Raw genomic sequence first — 18,580 nt, 5'->3', positions numbered from 1 at the left:
AGAGGGCCTGTTCCCAGTCCAGGGGCTGCAGTGGTGAGCTGGGCACACACTGCTCACTTTCATGGAACTCAGGTTCTAGCCAGTGAGATGGGCAATAAATGAACAAATGAGTGAATATAGAAAATGAGATGGGGGTAGGTGCTGTGAAATTTAAAAATGCAGACTAAGGGCATAGGAAACTCTGGGGATATGGAGTTACCACTGATAATAGGGCAGCCAAGGAAGATATTATGGAGCCGCTGATATTTAAGTAGATCTCTGAAGAAATGAGAGAGCAAGTCTTGGAGCCATCTGCAAAAAGTACTGCAGGCAGGAAAAGCAAGAGTGCAAAGACCCTGGGGCAGCAGTGAGCTTGTCATGTTTAAGGAACATCAGGGAAACCAGGGAAGCTGGAGCCAAGGGCGCAAGAAGGAGAGGGGTCAGAGATGAGGGCAGAGGGTAGAGAGTTGGCTAGGGCAGATCAGGTAGGGCCTTGTGCACTGCTGTTGGGACTTTGGATTTCTTCTGAGTAGATGGAAGTCACTGAAATCTTTTTAGCCAAAAAATGATATGACCTGACTTTCTTTTCAAAGGTTGCTCAGACAGCAGGGTTGAGAAAGAGCTGTAGGAAGGTAAGGGCAGAAACAGGAAGACCACTTCTGACAAGGATGATGGATTGGATATGGGGAGGAGCCAAGAGAACACAAAGGTCTTTGGCTTGAGCTCGTGGACAGACAGAGTTATCATTTACTGAGGTGGGGAATACAGCAGGAGGGTCAGGGTGGCGTGAGAAGAGAGTCAGGAGTTTGCTTTGGGTCATGTGGAGTTTGACTATATACGGCCTCTAAGGGGAGTTTGCAGGCAGGCAGCTGAATGTAGAGGTCAAGCTAGTAATTCTGATTTGGGAGTTGTTGACTTAGAGAGGCATTTAAAACCTGTATGAGCCAGGATGACATCAGCAAGGGAGTGACTGTGGTCAGAGAGGCAGAGTCCAAGGTCTGAACCTGGGACCTTCCACCATTCAGAGGTCGAGGCAGTCAGGACACATCAGCAAAGGAGACTGGGAAGGAGTGGCTGGCAAGGAGGGAGAAGCAGAGGAACGGTCTGCAAGGGGAAGAGAGGGCTTCAGGAAAGTGGGGTCCATAGCCGTGTCTACTGCTGCTGATGGGCCAAGAGAGAATGAGGAGTGGCCATGGCCCCTGGGATGTACCACTTGGAGGTGCATAGCTGGCCTTGACAAAACATTTGGTGGTGCAGTGGGTACAAAACCTGATTTTGTGACTGAGATAAGAGCAATGGGAGACGGGGCATGAACGATTCTTTTGAAAACTTTTATTATCAAGTGGAGCGAGGAAATGAGGACCTAGGTGGAGGGGGTTGTGGGGTCAAGAGGGAAAACAGCCCTCAAAGTTTCTGAAAATGCTCACCCTCTTCACACTTCATGTTTCCATTAGCCAGGGCTCTGTGGGCTCCTGGCCAGGTCCCCTCTTGCCCTCCCTCCTTATCTTCACGGTGCCATCCATCTACCTTGGAGAACTCCAGGGCTCATCTCAACATTTCTAAGTTTAGTTGGGAGAATAATATTAATCAGATAAATCAGTAAATATATGAAGGGTACTTATTATAAGCCTAACATGGAAAACCAGAGTATCCTTTGAAGGAGAATCATAGAGGGAAATGGTTGATGTGAGGGGGTTTGGAGAAGATCGTTCCAAGGAAATGGCTTGAAAGCTAAAACCTGAAGGATGACTAATAATTCACCAAATGACAAATGATGGGAAGGGTGTTTTTGGTGGAAGAGCATGTGTGTGAGCCAAGGCTCTGAGGTGGGCCGGAGCACAGCATGTTATAAAACTAGAAACAGCGAGGATAGGACTGGAGGCTGCGCTCAGATACTACAGGGTTCGGCAGACTGTGTTAGGGAGGCTTTTGTTGTTGTTATTATTTATTCCAAGTACAATGGGCAGCAATTCAGTGAGTGAACTGTTCTGTCTGTCAAAATGCCCCGTTTCTATGCTTGAAAGGGAAGGAAAACAGTCAGAAGCTTATCCTGGGCTCCCCAAGAAGCAGACCTTCGGTCATGGATTTGAATGAAAGTAGTTTATTTCATGCCAAACAGTACTGTAGGGAAACCAAGGAAGCAATTGTTAACATACGAGCTGCCCCTGTGAGCACATGAAGCCAGTGGCGGACACAGTGATACCCTGATATCCTCCGTGACATTTTATCTGAGGTTGGGCTGGTTGAGGACTGCAGTTGGGGATGTGGCAATGGTACTCTGGCACCTCTAGGCTGCCATGCCTGTGGTTAGAGCAGGCTCCAGCAGCCAGAGGAAGCCCTTGGCAAAGAGATGCATGTGTTGGCAGATGGAAGTCAGGCTAGCCCACGTGGGAATGCTGAGACCTGGGGATACTGCTTTCCCATATTAAGTCCACTCCCTCCTGCTACTGCTTCTTTTAGGATGTTGCCTGTCACGATTTCTACAAAGAATTTAAGAAAGAGAGTTCGTGAAGCAAGCTATAGACCCCATCATTGCCATGGACTCTAAGGTCATAATTGGTGTTCATTGTCTCTATGTGTCACCACTCATTCTGGATAGCCCTCATACTTGGCCACTCCTGCATACTGAACTTGCTGGTCTGCTGGGGTAACTGGGTCTTCACCCCTAGAGGTTTGAATCCCTGGTCGCTGTGCACTGGGCAGACTGTCATTGCTGCGGTTGCCTGTAATTGTTGTCACTGGGCTGGGAAACACCAAGATGAGCCCCACTGAATCCCCTGGGCTCTGGGCATCCTCTTCTCTGACTGTGTTATCTAGCAGCAGTGCTACTTCCTCATGATAGGCAGAACCTGATATTCCTACAAGTGTAAGCATTCCTTTCTTTGCCTGCTGCTCTGTTGGCACGAAGAACCTAAAACAACAAGGAGCTGCTACAGCTTTAGGCATCCCTAGGATAAGTGTCTCCTCCCCCTCGACCCACAGGCATGCTAAGGGACCAGCATTACTGGTCCAGTGGAGGCTAAAGTTAAAGCATTCTTGAGGTGAGCCACTGGGCATGATGGTGACGGGGCCACTTCTGTTTCCACTGCTTGTTTCCCATGTAGTCTATCTGATGGGCCCCAGCTCCGTAGAATGCCTGCTGTTTTGAAGTATGTATTGCATCTCAACAGTCAGCACCCTAAAAATGAAATTGGCAGAATAGGGAATTACAAAAGCCATCCCTCCACAAAAGGAGAAAATAAACTGGCAAAGGTGGTCAGAATCAACTTTACTGGAAATTGGGAAACTAACTAGAAGTTTACAGCAACCAGGAGAATATTTAATCAAGGAAAAAACACAAAACAAAAACTCACCAGAATCTTGATAATAGAGCTTCATGGTATTTGAATTACCCTGGCTCAGCAGTGGCCTTGAAGACAGCAACCCATATTCATTACATAGGCTCCTAGGTCATAAGGGAGCAGACTAGACCTAACTTCCAAATAACTGTGGTTGGTTGGTTTGGCCTGTCTTGTGGCTCCCTAAAGAACTGACTCATTGCTGAGATCTCCAAGGGCTAAGGCAGCTACTCAAGGGGAATTTGTTGAAAACATTAAAAGGCAGATGTAACAGCTGCTGCCACTTGGGGCAATAGATAACAGTTGGGACAAACTATAGAAAAACCAAAAGCGTTGGGAAAAAAGAATGGGGATTAAACACATTGGGAAATAAAGGCTTTGAAGAGCTCTCACATATTTGGGGGAATCTAGAAGCCCACTTGCATGCCCAGAGCTGGGTGCATGCTCAGGAAAGAACTGAGAAGTTTTCACTTCTGGCTGACCTCAAGGGTCTCCACAGGAGGAAGTGAAGACTAAGGCAGAGTTGTAAAGGGCCTCACCAAGAGTTGAAGGTATACCCCAGCATGTGCATAGAGTCCATTTGCAAACACTGAGAGATTTTGTTTTCTTTTTTTGTTCCAGGCAAAGAATACATGTTCGTATTTAAATCACCAGCTGACTACCAGGCTAACAAAATGAAGACTTCAGTGGCTAGATCTGACGACAAATAAAGTCTTTACAAAATTAATGAAGGAAAGAGAACTAAGCAATCAAACAACAACAATCACAATAAGCAGCCGCAATACTCCCTGGTGGGAGGAAGATGATTTCCAGATGCGCCATGTAATAATATTCAAACTGTTCAGCTTTCAACAAAGAATTATGAGTCATGCAATGAAACAAGAAAGTGTGGCCCATACACAGGAAATAAAGAAATAATAGAGATAGTTCTTGAGGAAGACAAGTCATTGAACTTACTAAACAGACTACAAACCAGCTATTTAAAATATACCCAAAGAGCTAAAGGAAACTATGTACAAAAAAAAACCAAAGGAAATCATGAGAATGGTATTTCCAAAAAAATAGAGACCACCAGTGAGAAGATAGAAATTGTAAGGGGAACCAAAGAGAAATCTAAAGTCGAAAACTACAATTATCAAAACAATTTTTTTTTCAGAGAGATTCAACAACATATTTGAGAGTTTTCTATTAAAAAATGCCCTTCACCATTATGGACTGAGCATCTCTCCCTCATCTGTGCCCAAATTATTCCCCCCTCCTCTGCTGTTCCTGCTGCATGCCAGCCTACCTGCTCCACCCACCCCCACCGCCACTTCGGGTTATGAGACGGAGCCAGCAGGCAGCTTCTGAGCGTCTTTTAGAAAACCTCCGTTTACGACAGGAGCTTCTGTTTCTTACCCAGTGCTCCCTATGAAGAAATCTGAGCATAAACTCCGAGACAGCAGTGCCAAAAAGTATAGGTGCCATTATTACCCCATTTTCACAGTGGGAAGCGGGGGCCCTGAGAGATCAAGTTTCTTGTCTAAGGTCATGCAGTTGTTCTGTGGGGCCAGGATTGAAACCCAGGGTGTCACATTGCAGTGTCTTCTCCCAGTCAGTGAGGGGCCATCATCGCTGTAATCAAGCTGCCACTCCCGCAGGCTGATGTGTGATGGCCTTCTCGTCCCTGACCACCCGCCCTTCCCTCCTTCCCATCTTCCAGCTACCTCAAATCTTCTTTTTAAGGTGACATCTACAGCTGGAGAAGAGGGAGGGTGGCTGTGTTCAGCCCCTCTGCTCTCAAATGCAGGCATGAAAACAGTCACCTGGGATGACTTGATGTGAACTTGCCCCACAGTTATCTTTTTCTGTACAACCAGCTTCAGAATCAGTGATAAACCTGGGTCCATCTGCACTTTACTATCCTGCTATCTATGTTAACAGCCATTTGACAGTTCTACCTGGGAGATGTGGCTAAGTGAGATCGTGAACCTGCAGTCAGGACACGCGTCCCAGGCCTGGCTCTGCCATTACCTATGGGCGACCCCCAGGCCACTTTCTTCCCTTCCTTCCTCTGAGCATCATTTTCTATATCTGTAAAATTGGGAGGTGGAGGGGTGGGGTCTGATAAGAAGTTTCCATAAATCAAAAAAGAAAGAGAAAAAAAAGAAGACCTTCCTCATCCTGGGCCAGCAATTTTGGGAACACAATGTAGAACAAAGTTAAACAAAAGTGTATTTCCTATAGGACTTCTTGGAAACCTCAGTCTGGTTCTACACGTTGTGGGTCCTAACATGTAGAGCGTGTAGCAGTTCCCACACTTCCACAAGAAAGGAAAGCTTCCTGGGTATAGTATCCCGGGGAGGTGTGGTGTGAAACACTTTGGGAAAAGTTACATGTAGTCATCTGTAGGATCCCTTTCAGCTCTGAAAATGTATAATTCAAAGTGCATTATTTTGACTTAGGGCTCGGTGAGATGCTGAATTACATCCTGAATTATGAACGACCCCAAAAATCATGGTCAGTAAAGTCAGATGAAGTTCAGTTGTAATTGCAGAATTGTAGTTGCTGTGTGGCATGGGTGGTAATCATCCAACAAACAGAACATTCAGTGGACTTGGACCTTGCTGGGCAACAGGGAGCTATACAGTAAGCCAACCTCACAATTCCTTATTTGGAAATCTGAGGATATACAGATGATCCTTCCCACATCCCCAAAGCCTGGGTTGAATATAAAGTCAGAAACTCATGGCTTAAGGAAAGTGCCTTAGAGACTGTGTTGCAAAATCAAAAAGGCTTTGAACTTTTAGAGAAGGACCAGACCCAGAAAAACAAAGGCCTATTGCTGTCCATGCTGTCTGCAGGAAAGCCAAAAAGCAAAATGAGCTAACAAGCATCTCTGTGAATCCTCCCAAGGAAGAAATTAATTCCACAGGAGTCCTGATTACTAATTACTAAAATGTGCATAATGTAATTGACACTCTATTTGGGGAGTTTTCTTCATTGTTTTATTTTGGAGAGTACAGAAAGTATCCATAAAATATAAATTAATGGATTCACTCTTTATTGAAGTCCTCCAAGTCTATTTTCACTCAAAATTGAATTTCCCCACCGTGAGAATTTTCAGGAAGCAGAGGGTATAGGGCAAAGGGCGTAGCTTTGGAGTCAGATTATGTATTCAACAAATGTATTGCAATGGCCTCTATGTGCCAACCACTGGGAATACAGCAGTGAATAAGAGTCAGAAATCCCAGCTGGGTGCGGTGGCTCATGCCTGTAATCCCAGCACTTTGGGAGGCTGAGGCAGGAGGATTACTTGAGTCCAGGAGTTCAAGACCAGCCTGGGCAACGTAGTGAGCTCCCATCTCTACAAAAAATTTAAAAAATTAGCCAGGTATTTTGGTTCATACCTGTAGTCCTAGCTACTTGGGATGCTGAGGTGTGAAGCTCACTTGAGGCCAGGAGGTTGAGGCTACAGGGAACTGTGATGGTGCCACTACGCTTTACCCTGGGCCACAGAGCTAGACCTCTAAAATTAAAAAAAAAAGTCTCTTTAAAATAGAGGTGCCACCCTGGCTGTGTTGCTCATCAGCTGTGTGGACTTAGACAAGTCGCTCGATCTCTCTGAGCCTCAGCTCATTATAGCATGGTCACAGGATTGTTGGGAAAGTGAAGTATCAGATCTTACTTGCAGTGTATCTGGCCCAGTGCCTGGCACATAACCAGCCTTCTAGTAACGGTAGTCAGAATTCTGACTTGCAGCCAGAGCAGGAAAAGGGAGTTTAGACGGATTCAGGGGGCTTCACTCCAAAAGCTGAGCCTTTAAGGAAGGTATAGGATGAGCAGGGGCATCTGAGAACAAACAGTTTACCTTCATGAATAAAGCCCTGCTTTTGTTCTCTACACCTCAACTGACTCCGCCCACTCTCCCAGGTTCACCAGCACAGACGGGTGCTGGGCTGCTGACCCCTAGGCCCCAGGCCCCTGTTCCATTGGCTATGTTTTCATACAGAGCCAGCTGCCCTGTCACAAGGTCAACCCCCCCCGCCCTGACCTCCTGGATCCCATCCAAGGTTACAGACATGCCTCCATCCCAGCCTGGGGCAGGCATCCCTGCCAGGCCACACAGAGCCATCAGGAGGCAGGCAGGACAGATCCGTTCCCACTATACCCAAGAACAGCTCAGTCACACCCCTGGGAGGCTGAAGATGGGGGCTCTGTGCTTGGCCTGCCACTCTCTTGCTTCCTGCCATGAGCTGCTTACCTCTGTCCTCTGAGTCCAGTTCTACCTCTGTAGATGGAAGGGATTTGATCAGACCACCCTATGGTCAGTCCCCCAGCTTCATCATTCTGCAAGGTACAACTGCTCCTCACAAGAGACGCCTGGCAGACATTTGGAACCAGTCAAACCTCAGTTTGCTCAGTGTTATCTCCACTTTACGAGCTCAGTTTTTCTGTCTGCAAAAAAGTGGGGTTTATAATCCCTGCCTTTAAATCAAGACATGACACACTAGAAGGAATGTGGGTTTGGAGTTGGATAGGCCTGAGGTGAATACTGGCTCTGCCATTTGCAAGGCAACTCACTTTCTCTCTCTAGTGAAACTGAAGCCTCAGTTTCTTCATCTGCAAAATAGCCCTGTAGCACCTCCCTTGAAGAATTGTTGAGGTAAATGAAGCAAGCCATGCATCGCACCTGCATACAGCTGAGGATCCAGGCTGGGGAGCTGTTATTATTGTGTTGTAATTTACTGAAAATGAGGGCCTGGCTAAGGTGATGCCATCTGCGGTTTCCACCACTGTGCTCACCCTCTCTGGGTTTCTGGTGCTGGGTTCTTCCAGTCTCTCCTCAGTAACAGAGCTTCCTATGACTGAAAGCTACATCCAGAGGGATTCCAGAAGCTGCCAGGATTCCTTTCAGGCTACAGAGTCCACAGTCCATGCAATCCTTCCTGTTGACAGTTAAATTCTCAAATACATGTGATGTGTCCTCAAACATATAATACCCTCCCTCCCTCCCTGTTCTCCTGGCTCCTGTGTTGTAGCAGACATAAATCCCGTCCATGCATCATTCCAATCTCACATTCAGTTTCTCACTCCACAGAGCCCTTTGTCCCTGCGCACCGCTGCAGTTTGGATTGTCCATTCAGAAGAGGATGTAACACCAAAAGGGACTAGAATCCCTGCATCTCAGGATTGGAGGGAAATGAGTGGTATATTTGAACCCCTATTCTGTGATTGAACTTTCTCTACCCCACTTCTGATGAAGGTTTATTCAGTCTTTTCTTACTTCCAAGGATGGGGAGCTCACTAAAGAGAAAGGCAGGGCATGGTTGCCAGTTAGCTGCCTGGCTTTCTTGGAAAAATGGCATTCAACAGCAACAGAAAAGCTTCTATCATGGGCAAGCCATCTGGGAAGAATGGCTCCAAAGAACAATACTGTTTTCTTATCCACCCCCTCCCCAACTTTGCACTCTGTGGTAACAAAAAAATGAAGATATGACATTTTTTTCTCTAGAATAACACAACTTTGTTAATGTGTCTCTTTTATTCACCCTCCCACTACATATTCTCGTAAGGAATCTACTTCAGATGCCCACAGAGAATGCATTTCAATTCTCAACATAATGAGGCAGCTTCCAGAAGGAAGAGGAGAAGCATTTAGAGACACAGATAACCATACACTTGGCCAAATTCCCTCTTCCACTTTCCAACAGGGAGCTCAGAACCATCCTAGGACATGACTCAGTGGGTAACATTGTTTTCATTGTGCAGCTTCAGAAACTGAGGCACAGAGGAGCGAAGGTCACGCAGAAAATGTGAGGCACAAGCATGCACTAAATCCCAGGAATCTAAGACCTCCCAGCGTAGTAATTCAGCCCCTAGGAAAAATGTTTGTCTTGTTAGCCAGGGAAGTTTACTGTGGCCTTTACAGAAGACTTCTTCAGGCTCGGGATTATAAAGGGAAACAGGACCTGGTGATTAGTTGAGTGATTAACTGGCAGACAAAGCCTCTCTGCTTTCTCTCAAGTAGAGAAAGAATCAATGAGATGAAAAAAAAGAAATACCTTTTAAGAAGTCATCACCCGCCCCTCCAACCCCCACCCCCCACCCCCACGCCTTTACATTGTTTTAATTCTTCATGCTCAGTGTCTTCATTAAACATTTTTGAAGGGGGTTTTTATTTTGTTACTTTGTTTTGCTTTTTCTGTCAAGGTTATTTGTTCTCATCTCCAACTTATATTACTTCTTAGGTTGAATTGAACACAAACTTTGCCCAGTGAAATAGCCTCAGGGCCGGGCACGGTGGCTCATGCCTGTAATCCCAGCATTTTGGGAGGCTGAGGCGGTTGGATCACGAGGTCAAGAAATCGAGACCATCCTGGTCAACTGGTGAAACCCCGTCTCTACTAAAAATACAAAAAATTAGCTGGACATGGTGGCGCATGCCTGTAATTCCAGCTACTCAGGAGGCTGAGGCAGGAGAATTGCCTGAACCCAGGAGGCGGACGTTGCGGTGAGCCGAGATCGCGCCATTGCACTCCAGCCTGGGTAACAGGAGCGAAACTCCGTCGCAAAAAAAAAAAAAAAAAAAAAAAAAGAAGTTGCCTCTTTCTTATGGGAAGTATAAGCTTAGAGGCCATTAAACCCTTCCTGTTGATTATAGTCTCAAGTACGTACGATGTGTCCTCAGACATGTAATGCCCTCCTTCCCTCTTCTCCTGGCTCGTGTATTGTAGCAGATATAAATCCTTTCTGTGCATCATTCCAATTTCACATTTTCTCACCCTACAGAGCACTTTGTCCCCTCCAAGAGGCCATGAAATAATAAAAACAGATAAATGATAACCGAGATAAATAAATGACAAAATAAAAATAATAAAAATGATAAATAATAAAAAAACAGAGATAAGCAATAAACGACCGAGAGGTCATGAAATAATAAAAACGCAATCAGAAATGGCTGAGATACAGTGTGTTCTGTTTTGCTGCCATGTTGGGGCCTTGGGTACAGGTGGGTGTGACAGCTCTGAGGGAGTCACCTGAGGAGCGGCCAACTCAGCTGCTTCTCTTGTCATCAGCAGTGGAAACAGCATGGGCTTCCCAGCTCTGCCATGTCGTGCTGCGTAGCTTTAGCAAGTGGGGCAAGCTTTCTGAGTCTTGGTTTTCCCAGCCAGCTCCTGCTCACCTGGCAGGCTCCATGGGGGTAGGGTTGTGCCTGTGGTGCTCAGCTCTGTTTTCTTAAGCGCCTAGCAGATAACAGGCATGTTTCTGCTACATGAGCGAACGGAATAACGGAATAAGGACACTCTTACCACTGTTGCTGGATTGTGGTGAGGATTAAATAAGAAATGGTAAATAAAAGCCTAGACTGCTTTAGATGTGCATGACACAGTAGCTCGCTCTTCCATTTTCAGATGCTTCCTTCAGTGTCAGCGCGGGAAAGGAATCTGGATGTTGCAATGCAGAGCCCCTTGCCCTGCAGATGAGCAAACAGAGCCTCGGATCTGTAGATCTGCTCATTTGTGCATTCGTTCATTTCACATAGAGGGGACTATCAAGACAGAAAGAGTCTCCATGCTTCTGAAGCTTACAATCTAGTGGGAGGAGACACAAAACGAGTAGACAAATATGTAAACAAGAATAGTGTCCCATACTAACAAAGGGCTATGGAGAGCAAGGACATAGGGAGTGTAATGGAGGGGGCTGGGAATTGGGGGTAGACTGGATGGGGGGACTAGGTGTGGTCACCCTGTGGAGGAGGCATAGGATGTAAAAGTGGACCTGAATGACCAGAGGGAGAGAGCCATACCAAACTCGGGGGCAAGAGTGTTCTAGAAAGCTGCCTTTCATTGTTTGCTATCATTGGTCTTTTTTGCAGGAAGGGGGTACATGACTTTTATTTTGACATAATTTCAGACTTACAGAAAAATTCCAAGCATAGTACAAGGAACTCTTAACTTCTCAATTCACTAATTGTTTACATTTTGCCTCATTCTCTGTCCTCTCTCTAAATATACACGCACACATACAAACACACACACACTTTTTGCAGAACTATCTGAGAATGCACAATTAGAACATACTGCCCTTTCACCCTACACTTCAGTGTGTACTTCCTAAGAATAAGAACATTCTCTCACTATCTTACTGTTGAGGGAGAAAAAAAAAGGAAAGAACATTCTCTTACATAACCACAGTCCATATCTAATCTACAGTGCATGGTTAAATGGTGTCAATTGCTCCAACAATAACCTTTTAAAATTACACATATTTTTCCAGGCCGAGGGTCACATATTCTGCTGAGCCTCATGCTTCTTTAGTTTTCTTTAGTCTGGAACAGTTCCTTAGCCATTCTTTGTCTTTCTTGACCCTGACATTCTTTAAAGAGTGCAGGCCAGTTATTCTGTGGGATGTCCCTTCACTTGGGTTTGCTGATATTTCCTGAGGATTAGGCTCAGGTGACACCTTTTAGGCAGGGACACCACAAAGGTTGTCCCCTCAGTACATCACAGCGGGAGGCACGTGATGCTGTTTCTCCTGCCTCAGCCTCCAGAGTAGCTAGGACCACAGGCGCCTGTCACCACACCTGGCTAATTTTTAGTAGAGATAGGGTTTCACTGTGTTAGCCAGGATGGTCTTGATCTCCAGACCTCATGATCCACCCACCTTGCAAAGTGCTGGGATTACAGGTGTGAGCTACCATGCCCGGCCCCGTTTTTGTTTTAAAATCGGATCTTTAAGGCCCCAGAAATAATTTAACTGGTGTAAGATGTGGCCTGGGCATTGAGAGTTGTTTTTTTTTTTTTTTTTGAGACAGAGTTTTGCTCTTGTTACCCAGGCTGGAGTTCAATGGCACTATCTCGGCCCACTACAACCTCCACCTCCCAGGTTCAAGTGATTCTCCTGCCTCAGCCTCTTGCGTAGCTGGGATTACTGGCATGCACCACCATGCCCGGCTAACTTTGTATTTTTAGTAGAGATGGGGTTTCTCCATGTTGGTCAGGCTGGTCTCCAACTGCTGACCTCGTGATCTGCTCGCCTCAGCCTCCCAAAGTGCTGGGATTACAGGTGTGAGCCACCTGTAATCGGCATTGAGAGTTTTATGACTACCATAAGTGGTTCTGTTGCTCAACCACTGCTCATGCTCAACATGATTTGAAAAGATTGTTCCAGGAAGAGGTAGGAGCAAGTGCGAAGGTCTTTAAAAAAGAAAGGAACTTGATATTTTCAAGGAATTGCAAGGACACCAGTGCGGCTGGGCAGAAGGAGATGAGGCCAGAGAGGTCAGGGCAGATTGGATCAGGAGGCGGTGAGATGGGTCAGGATTGTGGGTGTTACTCTGGTGAGACAGGCAGCCACCAGAGGGCTTTACACAGAGTGATGCTATCTGAAGGCGTTCATCCAGCAGTTTCAAGGCCAGCTCTTCTCCTGCCAGTCAAGCGCTTTCTACCCAAAGCAGTTTGGCTTGTGATGAGTAAAGAATGAATTAGCTTCCCAGCCTTCTCTAAGTGCTCCCCATACTTTAAATCTTGCCCATGGATTTTGTTCAGAGTTACAGTCCAAGGCTTTGAAACCCTTGAAGAGTAAGTTTAGGCACAGGAATAAAGCATTATATCATGGGAGAAGGACCTGTGGATGAGGAACATTGAGGAACGCTTTGCTTTAAGAAAACATAGCGTATATTGCACAACAATGTGAATGTACTTAACAGTACTGAACTGCACACTTATAAAATGGTTCAGATGGTATATTTTATGTGATGCATTTTTACTATAATCAAAAATAAAAATTAGGCTGGGCACAGTGGCTAACGCCTGTAATCTCAGCACTTTGGGAGGCAGAGGTGGGTGGATCAGGAGGTCAGGAGTTTGAGACCAGCCTGACCAACATGGTGAAACCCCATCTCTAATGAAAACACGAAAATGAACAAATTGGAGAATTCAGTACTTGGCAGGCTTGTCTTCATATGTATGATGAATATCAGCCTTCCCTGAAGCTTTAAAATTCTCTTGGTCTAAGTTACTTATCCTTGAAGGATCATTCCTGATTCTTGACATCTTTGAGAATTGTTCGACATATAAATGATGTGCATCATTTGATCTCTACTGAAAATACAAAAATTAGCTGGGCATGGTGGTGGGCACCTGTAATCCCAGCTACTTGGGAGGCTGGGATTAGCAGGAGAATTGCTTGAACCCAGAAGGTGGAGGTTGCAGTGAGCTAAGATTGTGCCATTGCACTCCTGCCTGGGCAATAAGAGTGAAACTCCATCTCAAAAAAAAATTAAAATTATAAAGATGGAATTAGACATCTGAGGCTTAAGAAAAAAATATTAAAATTAAAAATTAAAAAATATATAGTCACAAATACTTTTACAAATACCTACTGTACTTTACTAAAGCAAAAGTGACAGAAAAAAATATGCTGATGGTATAGAGAAGCTAACATGTAAGTTGATCAAATGATGCACACCATTTATATGTTGAACAATTCTTAAAGATGTCAAGAATCAGGAATGATCCTTCAAGGATAAGTAACTTAGACCAAGAGAATTTTAAAGCTTCAGGGAAGGCTGATATTCATCATATATATGAAGACAAGCCCGCCAAGTACTGAATTCTCCAATTTGTCAATTTTTCCTTGTTCTTCAGGAAAGTCAGCATGAGTATTTCATTACCATATGGAAAACTATGTTGTGCCATTAAGAATAATAAATAATTTAAGCCAAGCCTTAAAAAAAGAAACAATGTATAAAATTATGAGCTTGGGAAATGGAAAAAGTTGGGGACAACCATTCCCTTTAACAAAATAATTCTTTCTGTAAGGCCCTGCATCTGGGCCACCTATGAAATAATGTCGTTCTTGAACACAAAAAGCACTCGACACGCAGTGCTGCAGAAACATGACAAGCCTAGAGAGAGGTCGGCTAGAGGCCTTCTGCAATGTCAGGTCCAATAGTGTGATAATAGCTTGGAGATTTTGCTTATCTGCTCTATCTCCCAAAGGGCATTGCACAATATCAGTGTGCTTGGATTGGACAGGATTCCAGCGACATGGTTCATGTTCTATTTTGATTCTGGCAGTTGGTAACCTTTCTTCTAGGAAAGGGGAAATAAAACCCCCCATTGGTGATATTCTGTTGTTCTGAGCACATGAGGGTGGTGAGGCTGCCAGGGGCTGACTAACCAGTGGAAGGTGTGGTCCCTGGGTCATTTTTAGCCACACTCCCAGGCCCTGATATCTGGCAGGGGGTCTGCAACCAGCTCTGTCAACCTGCCATGAGGATGACCTGCCCTTTTCCTTGGTAATTCAAGCCCTAGGTTTTTCCTGGGCAGAAACTGACAGTGATGTCATTATCTCGTGATGTTGTCGGGGTGACCTTGTTCATGGAGCTGGTTTCATCTATTTCTCTTCTACCTTGAAGTTGAACTGAGAAAAATATTACTGAGAACCACAGAGGGGGAGGGCAGAGGACTCTACAAAGGGGAAGCTCCCCTGTTCCCTCATCTGATTCCCAAACCCTTATCGTGACCAGCTGTTAGCCAACCCAATTTCTAGCAGAACTCAGCCTGGAAAAGTCATACAGGAAAAACAATGCAAGGAGAGATCGATGAGAATTAAAAAAATATATATTGTAGTAGACTCAGCAAGGCAGAAACTATGAATTCATGAAGAACAGCTTGGATCCTTGTTCTAAAGACAATTAAATATTTACGGGTGGTCTTTTCAGAAAGGCATTCGGGAGGAGACAAGAAGCATCTTATTTAGAGCTGCTGGCAAAATTAAGGGAATTAAAGATGTCCTGAGCTCCGACTCCATGGCAGGATCTGAGCTCCATCCCTGATGGACATCTTTTCATCCTCAGCCCTTCTTCCTGAGGTGGGCACTGTCACTATCCCTATTTACAGAGGAGGAAACTAAGGGTCAGAGAGGCGGAGTCTGTTATTCAGCTGGGAAGCAGCAGTGCTGGGGTTCACATACAAGGCTTTTATACTCCAAATCTGTACCCTTTTCCTAGCACACGTCAATGTTGGCTTTCAGACACTGCTACCAAGAGTTTTTCAACTCTAAACCTAAGCTCTTTTAATCAACAGCAGAGTGATCTAGCCCTTTTCCTGAAACACACATTGTTCATACTCAAAGGACGCTGTATAGATGCGGATGCCAAGGCTATGAGCAGGAAAAGGGATCTGCTCGACAGGATGGCAGAATCTGGCCTCGGACCCCAAAGAAAGCTCTGCCCACGCATCATTCAGCCACGTGCACAGAGCCAGAGCAGCAAAACCCACCTCTCCTGGAGTGCAGCTTTATTGGTGATCTCAGTTCAGCAGGATGTGGGCACCATGAGAAGAGTATTTTCCCTTACAACTTTCTCCCTGGGGGCTATACATGGCTATTGTAGGGTTGGAGTTCCACAGATCGTAGATTTAGAGCTTGTGGGCCAGTATTAGCTCGTTTTGATCGTAAAGCAAAGACTGACGTGGAAAAGCAAAAGAGTACAGCACCACCTGGTGCTGACAAGTAAGACATGCAGATTTAGGAGGAAAAACCACTCCCTGCGTTTCCCCTTCGTGTGAGGAATGGAAGCCCAGGAAGGGCGAGGAGCTTCCCCAAAGTCACAGAGCACATGGTGATCGAGCTGAGTCTGGTGGATGTGATTTCCAACTCTATGCTCCTCCCACGAGGCCTGGCCAAGGGGAGGAAAGCACAGCCTTCCCCCTTCTGAATACCAGCTTGCGCAGGGTCCTCACAGCAGTTGAGAACTCAGAAGGAAGGCCCTTTCCTCCGAAAAGGGAAAGGATGGTAAAATGCTGGCCTGTGATGGGAAGAAAGGGATCGTGTAGCTGCAGGAGCAGCACACTGCACTGCTCCAGAGGCTATAGTGTGAGCGGCACCGTTGGAGCTGGGGCACACAGTGGCCCTTCTTTAGGCTTCAGAACTAGAAAGCCTGGACTGACGGTGGCTCAGGCAAGTCTATTTCACTGTGTTGGGCTCTTCAACCCCTTCTGTAAAACGAAGGTGCTGAATGACCCCTGGACCTCCAACGTCTCAAATTTCCATGCCAACTGGCTTCCTTGCTGACCCTCCACCAGGAAAAATGTCATCTCAGAGCCTCTGCATCGCTTCCAGTTCCTGGATGAATGCTCTTTTGCCAAATCCCCTCCCGGCCTATTCCTGACTGCTGTTCAGATGTCAGCTCAAATGTTCCCTGCTGAGATAGACCTAGTCTGAGCCCCATCCCCCTTCACCTTTTACACCATGTCACTTCCCATTTCCTCACCCCCTTCAGGTCCTTCCCAGCTCTTAGCATTGTGCATGTAGTTGGTCTTGCTCAGGCCTCTGTGGACAGATCCTGGCACATAACAGACATCTGAAAATAACTTTCAATTGAATGAATCAAATTATTTCCAATTCATGATTCTGGAAATTATCTGGGGAGGAAAAGAGCAGGGACAGTTGGAATAAGCTGAAGGAGGGGCCTCCCAGTGCCCCTTTCACCTCTGTGCCTCTGACCCTGGTGTCCATGATGTGGCAGTAACATCCCAGCACCACCCTAGTCTGTTCCCGGGGCTATTTTCCAGTCCTTACAGCTGAACTTAGGACATAAGCTATTTGCCTAGCTGGTATGTGGCACAGCAGGGAGGTGCAGCCAGGTTTCTCTGACCCCGCTGCACTGCTAGACCCTGCATGGTCAGTTTTCCACCTCACTAAGGGCCACTCCGGGGCTCCTGTCAATGTTCAGAGCCTAGATCCCCACAGTACTGCAGGTGGGTGGGGTGAGCACCAAGAAAACATTCCTCTGGAGTAATCAATATCAGAAACGGCAATGGGGCATGCTGCCTCCACACCCAGGACATTTCTAGAAGCAGCCAAGAAAATAAGAATCTACATGCTCTGGTTTATTAAAATTGGGCAATGAATCTAGAAGGAATTTAAAGCATTTGGCCTTATCTTCCTCATTTCTTGGTATTAGTTTTCCATGTAAATTAATAACTAGTTAGGTATCTAGAGTTGGCAAATACTGACATTTTCAGGTAAATGGTAATGGGGAGGATGGCTAGAAGGGTAAATAAGTGGGGAGCATTGTCCAATTGTGGAAGGAAACCACAAGTGTCTGGAAAACAATGTGCAAGGTTCACCTTCTTTCAAACTCCCGTTTGAACCTTCCATCCACAGTGCTGATCATAAAGTCCTGTTGCACTAGGCTTCTTATCATTTAAATATTCATTCATTCAACATTTATTGAGGACAAATTCTTGGCCAGGCCCTGTGTCAGGGGTTGTGAGTATGGCCTCTACCTCTCTAAGCAGGAATTTGTCTCATGGAGCTTGGTATTCTTCAGTCCACTCTGTTCAAGTACCTGCCCTCCCCGGAAGCTCGGAGGACCCTCTAATACCTACCTCCAGCTTAACAGCCCTCTTGTGCTGCAGGTCTCCTACCTAGACACCTCCAGAAGACTCAGGCTACCCTCAGGCCCAGTCACCCAACAAATCTGAGCTCCACCCATACTGATTCCCCCATGGGTTGTTCCAGAACCTCCTGAATTCCAGAGCAATAGCTTAAAGTCAAAGTGTCAGTCTGAGGTGTGTTCCCAGAAATCTGTTACTAATAGCAAAGTATCAAAGGGATTTATTTTTCTCTAATTTGGAGAGATTAAAAGTTTTCTGTGTAATAGGCATTGCGTCCAGCTCCATCCCTGCTTCCCTCTACTTACCTTTAGAGAACTACCCCTCCCTCTACACTCAGACCACACAGCTCAGGTGGGGATAACCTTGCTCTTACTTCCAGGAATGGGCACATGACTGAGGCCTGGCCAATCAGAGCCCCATTCTTTACATTCTCATGGCTGTAAAGACCAGCCCACAGATGGGCACAGGGACCAAGCAAGGATGAGAGCACTGCAGCTGGTGGGCAGGTAGGTAGGCTGGAAGTCTGCATCTACTATAGGGAAGAGCTTGTCCACAAATGAAATCCACGTAGTTCAGCAGAGCTGAGTGGCAGAGAAACATCAATTGTGCTTCTTAATCTAGCCAGGATGACTTTTGGAACTTTTATTAATTTTCCATATTGAATGCCAGTGAGCATAACTCACACCTGACATCTGTTCACACAATGGGACATTCCTCCCCTCCTGGTAGCAGGCTAAAAGCAATGTTGGCAATAGCTAAGTATTATTTGAGACAGGGTCTTATGTTGCCCAGGCTGACCTTAAACTCCAGGACTCAAGTAATCCTCCTGTCTCAGTCTCCTTAGTAGTTGAGTTTACAGATGTGCATCACCAC

The sequence above is a fragment of the Callithrix jacchus genome, chromosome 15 (assembly GCF_049354715.1).
Source record: "Callithrix jacchus isolate 240 chromosome 15, calJac240_pri, whole genome shotgun sequence".
In the NCBI taxonomy this organism is placed as follows: domain Eukaryota; kingdom Metazoa; phylum Chordata; class Mammalia; order Primates; family Cebidae; genus Callithrix; species Callithrix jacchus.
This window is presented reverse-complemented; position numbering follows the sequence as displayed.